At 40.2% G+C, this 7,245-nt stretch overlaps 1 long non-coding RNA gene across 2 annotated transcripts; it reads left to right on the forward strand.

Annotated features, from left to right (window-relative positions):
• The first annotated feature begins 2,763 nt into the window (after positions 1 to 2,763).
• LOC104911505 lies at positions 2,764 to 6,783 on the forward strand. Of its 2 annotated transcripts, XR_002116089.2 has the most exons (4): positions 2,764 to 2,839; positions 3,120 to 3,197; positions 4,022 to 5,753; positions 6,092 to 6,778. It is a non-coding gene; the product is annotated as an uncharacterized LOC104911505 (long non-coding RNA). The 2 variants fall into 2 exon arrangements; XR_793952.3 differs by having other exon boundaries at positions 4,022 to 6,783.
• The last annotated feature ends 462 nt before the right edge of the window (positions 6,784 to 7,245 follow it).

A 7,245-nucleotide genomic window follows, 5' to 3' on the forward strand; every position in this document is an offset into this window, starting at 1 on the left:
TTTGGTCACGACTTCCTATTTATTGTTTTCAGCAGAGAAAGAAGCTTAGAAAACTAATGTCCAGTAACATGTGACAATTCATATCTTTACAATTTCAATATTTTTCCTGGGGAAAAGAGGAGACATTGTACACACACAACAATCAGCACAGTATACTTTAGCTAATGAAGGACTGAACGCTACAATAAAGCTTTGAAAGAAAGGTTAGAGGTGTCTAAACTGAAAGGAAAATCTGGGAAAACTTTCACTTCAAATTTCCTTTTAAAAAAAAAAAAGAGAGAGACATGATGCAGCAAAGCTGAGGGAGATTTTAAAAGCAGGAGGGAAATGTTAGCATAGAGGGAGATTTTAAAAGCAGGAGGGAAATGTTAGCATAGAGGGAGATTTTAAAAGCAGGAGGGAAATGTTAGGATAGAGGTATCAGTCTAATAGGATTTCAGAAAACCATCCAATGGAAACATCAAAAATGAGAAATGTTACCAGGTTAGTTTTGCACTGCCAAGGATCTGCAATGTGCAAGGAATCTGTGAGAAAACAAAAACCCATTATATGGGAGAATTATAGTTTACATTACCTCTCAGTAGTGTCTGAAGGAGAAAAGAGTCATCCATTCCAGTGGATGATAAATAAAATCTTTTTCACTCTGTCTATGTATTATCTGCAGCAACTTGGACACGTTTTAGCATGTCCACCTGTAACTGTATGCTTTGTATTACTCCTTCTTGTGTAGGATGCACTAAAGGAGTAAGAGGGGGAGCATCCAGTCAAGCCTACGGAATCACCTGCATGAGCTAGAAACAGAATTACAAAATCCTCTATTCTGTGATCCTAAAGAATTTGTTAGGAGAAATTAGTTCTATGTCAGCTCATCAGTTTGTTTCTTAGTTACTTGGCTACTTATTTCCTGACTGTATAATTAGTGAATTCTAAGATGTCAGTTACTTCTTTACTGCTGTTCTTCTACACAGTGGGGACTGTGCTTGCCTTTCTGGACAGGGGAATACATGGTACTCCAGTGCTGACTCTGCATATGAAGGATTTAGACCACTTAGATAAAGCAAAGAAACAGTGTTCCTTGCTGTGTGTGCACAAGGAGTTTGCTTCAGTACTGGTACTGCCAGTGGCATGGGTAAGAACATAAGGCTGCCTCCTCCTCCCTACTTAGTGAATAAACTTCTTATATTTCTCCTTCTTTCTACTTGGGTAGACAACATACAGTCTAACATCTAAAATCTAATAGATTAGCAGCACACAGGTGATGCTTTTGATCTGGCTTCCTACTGTATGTGTCATTCTTTAGCTTCAATATCTTTTAGCCAATGTTTAAACTAGATTGGTAGAGGGTAGATGATAGGTGTCCAATCTGTTGGCTTGTGTTGCACTGAATGAAGAGGAACTGACTCAGGTCAAATATACATAGGTTGCTCTGAAAGTAATGCCTACTATTTATTTCCATGGAAACTACAAATGATAGAAAGTGCCCAGTAATACTTTTTGATAGCGCAAATTCTCGGCTACATAACACCATTTTTCAGCATACACACCATCATTAGCTATGCATTTTCATCAGTGAAGTGATGAACAAGAGCCCACATTCCATGCTCATAAAAATCTGCACCAGTAGAAGTGACTCACTGTTGTCACTGTTGAAGCACACCAACCACCAACTCACTGTGCTGACATCCAGTGTTTGGTCTCCATAAACAATCAGCAAGGGTTGATACAAGCTGCAGCCCCAGCGTGTCCACAGTCATGGAGCAGTTCTGATGGCAGAGACCAGGCGGAGCAGAGTCTGGTGATCTCCAGACACATCTGAATGTAGGGATGTAGGGATGAAGCCTTCAAGCTGGCATGCCAAATGAGGAAGGCAGGGATGGGATCAGCAAAGCATACAAACAGGCACTGGCACTTGCACGAGGCAACTCAGGCAAGGACTGATAGCAAGGGCCTGGGGGAAGATAGCAGTTTGTGGCTCTTTGTCACACTTTGCTCTTCAAAGTGGCCTGATGCCATGTTACACAATTCCACCATATCAAAGTGACCTCTAGGGCAGCAGCCAGAACAAAGGGAAGGAGGCTGGAGCCTGTCTGTGCATGCAGGTCCCGATACTATGCAGTGAAGTATTTGTAGGATGTACAGCTATTTTGTGTTTTTGTTTTATACGTTCAGACTAGGGCTCTTAAATCTGTTGCTTCTGAGCAAGAAAAAAATTGCAATGAATTAGGCTAATTCTCATTTATTCAAAACCCAGCAATCCAGCTGTGGCTTCTCATATGCAGATTGATTTGGCTCCTATCCTAGTAAGACTTTTACCACATTTAGCAATAACCTTCCATACCTAGCTTTGTTTGCAGTTCCTCATGTGGCAACCAGTTGTTTATAAGACAAAGACCATCTGGTTATCAGAAAAACTAGTGAGATTACAGAAAGAAATACAAGCACCAAAGCCACAGGATTATAAGGTGGATGGGTTGCTTGTGACCACTCTCATTCACAGACAGAAGACTTTTGTGGGGCACCTCCAAGTAGTCGTCTGCAATCAGAGTGCTGGTTGAGTGATACATGGAGCAGGGCCGTTGGAAACTAAATGTCCTTGTGTAGAGAAGTTCCGAGTCATATGTATGGGAACTGCTGAGTCACGGCCTGAACCTCTGATTGACCACCTGAGGCAAGCACTGAGTCAGCCATGGGAGCACAGGTGAAGGTGATTCGGCTGTGTGACCGGAAGGGTTGGAGCCTGGCTCTCCTTGACCCCATTTAAGGGCTGACTGTCACAGGGAAGGATCTCCTTCTGGAGATCCCTTCCTATGGAGTTTTCTACTGCAAGCCTAGGACATGGGTGAGTATTTCATTTTTGATTGTCTCTTTCCACCACAATAATCTTTCCAACAAAAACCTGTAAAATACCATCCTATTCACACCACTCTTCTAACTGTGCATTTGTTAATTGTACAGTCATATATTCACAGGAGTGTTCATAATTTAACATTAGTGGGAAGAAAATCATTTTGTGGAAAACTGAGTTTTAACACATGTAGGATTCAGGCACTTTAATTATGCAGAGAAGTGGTTTGCTGCTTAAGTATTTCTTTCCTGAGCTTTTTGCTTTGATTTTGCAGCACTCTGTGGAAGATCCTGGCAACAGGGGGGAGCTCATTGCATTGAGTCCTCAATAAGGGACTGATGCTGCTGCTCAGGTGAGTACTAGAGAACATGCAGGGAGCCCTCACAGGATTCAAATTGCTCTGGAAAAGAATCTGGTATTTGAACAATATTACTGAATTCCTTTTTTTTTTTTTTTCCCTCACCTCTGCTGTTCTAGAATAATTGAAATATCTACATATATATCTATAGATATACCTGCAGCTATACTTAAGCTTGGTAACTGTGAAGCATAGCACTTGTTTTTTCTCCTTACTCTAAATACGTACAAGCTGCTGGAAAATATTAAAAACAGTTATACTAAAATCAATATGACTCTGTAGCTTCGTTGCTATTGTGACTTCAATTTTTTTGTCAGTAAAACCGAGCTGTTACATTGAATCTGAAGTGAGGTTTATGAGAATGCGTGTCTGTTCCTTGTGTTACACTCACAGCTCTTCTCTTTTTCCCCTGGTGGAGAAATAAAAACATGGTTGGCATAATGGCAGAGGGACTTTTCAGAGAAAAACAATGTGTCTTTTTTTTTTTAATAGTTCTACAGCAGAATTTCTTTCAAATTGTAGAGGAATTCTTCACTTACTTAGTGTCACGTATAGCTAATATTGTTTCCTAAAAGGCTAATAAAACCCATGTGGTTAAATAATTGGTTTTCAGGATTGCTTCTGCGATGGGTGTTTGTCTTTGTTCCATCACAAACTGTCGTGCTGTGCCTGTTACTCTGCTGTGTTACTGTGAGGAGGAGCTCAGTACAGTTGAACCAGATGCAATTGCACGGAACATATCATTTCCCAAGAGTAATTAATTCGGCCACTACAGTGTTTATCTTGCTTTAGTCTGATTTTTTCTTTTTTTTTTCCAGCCTTGGCTTCCATTAGTGTGCTGTCCTCCCTTGTCTGTCACCTGTCAGAAGAAAACACCACTTCTTCTGTGGGTTTGGAGCTGCCATAGGCTGCATTCTGGTTCGTTCCTGGGCAAGTGCCTGACCATGAGTACTGCATGCACATGCTTTCATCCCTGTTCCTCTGTTGGATCAAAGCAACATCTTCCCTGGAAGACAAAACTGTCTGCATCTGGAAGATGTACCTCATTTACCATCACAGACATGGATGCAAGTGAGGCTACATTAAATTTGGCTCTCCCTTCCCCCATCCTCCATTGCTATCCCAATATCACCTCATCTCCTGTGTACACTCATGTGGGCAGTGCTTACCCACAGCATCGTGTTACAGAAACACCGTCCTCATGGGTTTTTGGCACTTGTATTGGAAAAGTTGGGGGGGGGAAAAAAGGTGATGTTTTAGGTTTGCAAGGGCAATAGAGGAGTCTGCAAACAAGTGCTGTGCGTCTGGGCACAGCCACGCTTTGCAGCTCAGCCTGGGGGCTGCCTGGGGAGTGTGCATTTGTGGAGCAGACACTGTCTTTGAATCAAATTCCTCTCTGTGACAATCAGACACTGCCACTGATGGGAATGTTTATTTTACAAATGCATTTAGAGATTGAACCACCACAATATAAATGGTGGAGGAGAGGGATTTTTACAGCTATGCTGCTGCTGTGAGCTGCAGTGTGCATGTGTGGGATTCACAGCGAGGGGGCTGCACAGCCAAGGATGAATTCTGTTCACATCATTTTCTGTGCCTCTCTTCATCTGATATTGTTCAGATCAGCAGAAATAAAGTACTGACTACTATCTTTCATCTAGTTGTGGTTAACAGATTTAAAAAAAAAAAAATAAAAACCAATAAAGAAGTATTTTCTATCTATCATTCCATGTTCCTCTTAGTAAAAATGTCCTTGAGTGGAGAAGAATGTGGCAGAGACACAGCCTAAGTGACAAACCTTGAGCTCTGGAGAAAGTACGAATAGTTCTATATTTCTAATTAATGACTTTTCTTTTTACAGCTTTTGAAAAATATATCTTTAATACACAGATTTTCACAGCTGTGTTTAAATCTGTGAACATCTCCACTATTGAAAAATGAAATTTCTACCTATCATCTGTAAGGCTGTGTGCTAGAAAACCACAGTGCATCAGGTAGAGATGAATGCCATGCTACTGTGATAAGACAACAGAGCACTGACTTCTTCCAGCTCTTCTTGCACATTATCCTGAAATGAACTTTCTTGCTCAGTGGCTTCATTTGTATCATCATTTTCAGTCACTAACCCATAAAAAACATACCCTTAAATTCCCTGATAACTTTTGAGCACGTACTGAATTAGAACAAGATTCATGACTGCTTCTGAGCTGAGAGTTTTCTGCTTTTATTACAAGTATTGGCTTGCTTCATGTATTTACCATGAAGACTTTAGTCAGTTAGAATGATTTTCACTGTGTGTTTGTGACACGTCCTCTGTGATTGTTCCATCTTTCTCTGTTATCTGCAGAAGCAGTCTCAGCCCTGGCAGATCATACCCATGTTAAGGTTTGATCAACATGGACTTACACCAGCATGAGAGGAATGTGAGATAGGGTTACAATTTCTTTTCCAGGACAGTCATATTGCACAGCTCCCCATGTGCACCATTTATAGAAGGACCAAGGGCTGCAGCTTGTCCTGCAATCCTAACAGAGATCAAGCTGTTACAAGGTAAGCATTTTTTTATTGATGTGCCAGGGGTGACACATGGTAATGTCACTCTTAATTTCTGTGGAATAAAATGGTGCAATTTTGGTTTGTAAACAAGTTCTCCTAAGCTGAAAGCTTAAAACCTGATCCCTTGGATTACTGTACTTCTCCTCTGCTTTCCTTCACCCCTATTTCAGGCCACGTATACTAAGTATGCAGATAGCAGCATGCTGCATATCGGGTATCTCCGACAGCTGGCAGCATCCTTGGAGTTCATGCATAGCACGAATAGCACAAGAGCGAACCCAAAGGCTTTGAAATGTTTCATGAGGTTTGCTTTTATGTTACGTTTTTTCCAGGTGCTGTTTCCATATGTTTCAAAGTTTGAAAAAAGTTCTCTTGTTTTTAAATTGATGACGAATGCTGAAAAGCAGACACTGTGCTAAGCACATATCAGAGCTTTTTTTCCATCTATTTGAGGTCCTGAAGGGCATTCTGGGAACTACTGCTTTTTCTTTTTTTTTTTGGTCAAAAGCTCAGTATTACAGTTTCTATTTAATTTTGATGTACAACTTGTTATGCTATCTATACATACCATTTTTGTATGAAGTGGATAAGAGAAGTATTTATGAGAAGAGATAACTGGAGCCAAAGTGAGTAAACCTGATATGATATAGTGTGCAAACTGTACAACAAAAATGCCTCCGACTCCGTCTATTGAAAAACACTGCCCAGACCTCCTCCCATTCTACTGCTGTAAGCTATTTTTCAGTATTTTCAATGATTGTTTTGCGTACCTTTCGAAAGCAGCATGATTTCAGTTGTTTATGTGATGATTTCTCTGATGATAGATGGAAATCCCAGCTGAGTTTCTGTCTCCAGTATGCTAATTAGCAGACAAACAGAGCAAAATCAAGTGGTTGCATCTTGCAGGATGCTGCCTGCTTTAACTAACTGAGCTCCCTCTAAATGTGTTTGCAGCTGACAAAACAAACTGTAGGTCAGTCTAGAGGGATTTGTTGTGATATGTAAATAAAATGGATTCTTTTTTCCTACCTGAAAGCAGTGATGTAATTTTAATGGTCATTTGCCTTAATTGTAGCTGTCTGAAGTTCAGACTATTGAACATAAAATTTAAATTGGATTGCACAGAAGGTTTGGGATAGAATTCAGATAATTTAGTTTCATTATTTAATCAGAGCATGACAGATGCGTGCATTTATTGATGGAATACTGCTGACTGGAAGAGTCAATGCATACAAAAGACCACTGGAAGTAGCAGCTGCCTCTGTCAATAGATTAAAAATCAAGAGAGAGTTTTGAGTATGCTTCTATTAATTGAATATGGAATCATTTTACTTAGAAGGATTTTAATTACACTTAGTCTCAATGTCCTCATTACACACTTGCACGGACTGAACTTCTGCGATCCTGAAATAAAATATGGTTTGAGAAAAGAGAAAATAGGAGAGCAGCAGAAAAAAAAATTAGGAGTGAAAAGTAATTTCGGGTG

The sequence above is a fragment of the Meleagris gallopavo genome, chromosome 6 (assembly GCF_000146605.3).
Source record: "Meleagris gallopavo isolate NT-WF06-2002-E0010 breed Aviagen turkey brand Nicholas breeding stock chromosome 6, Turkey_5.1, whole genome shotgun sequence".
Taxonomy (NCBI): domain Eukaryota; kingdom Metazoa; phylum Chordata; class Aves; order Galliformes; family Phasianidae; genus Meleagris; species Meleagris gallopavo.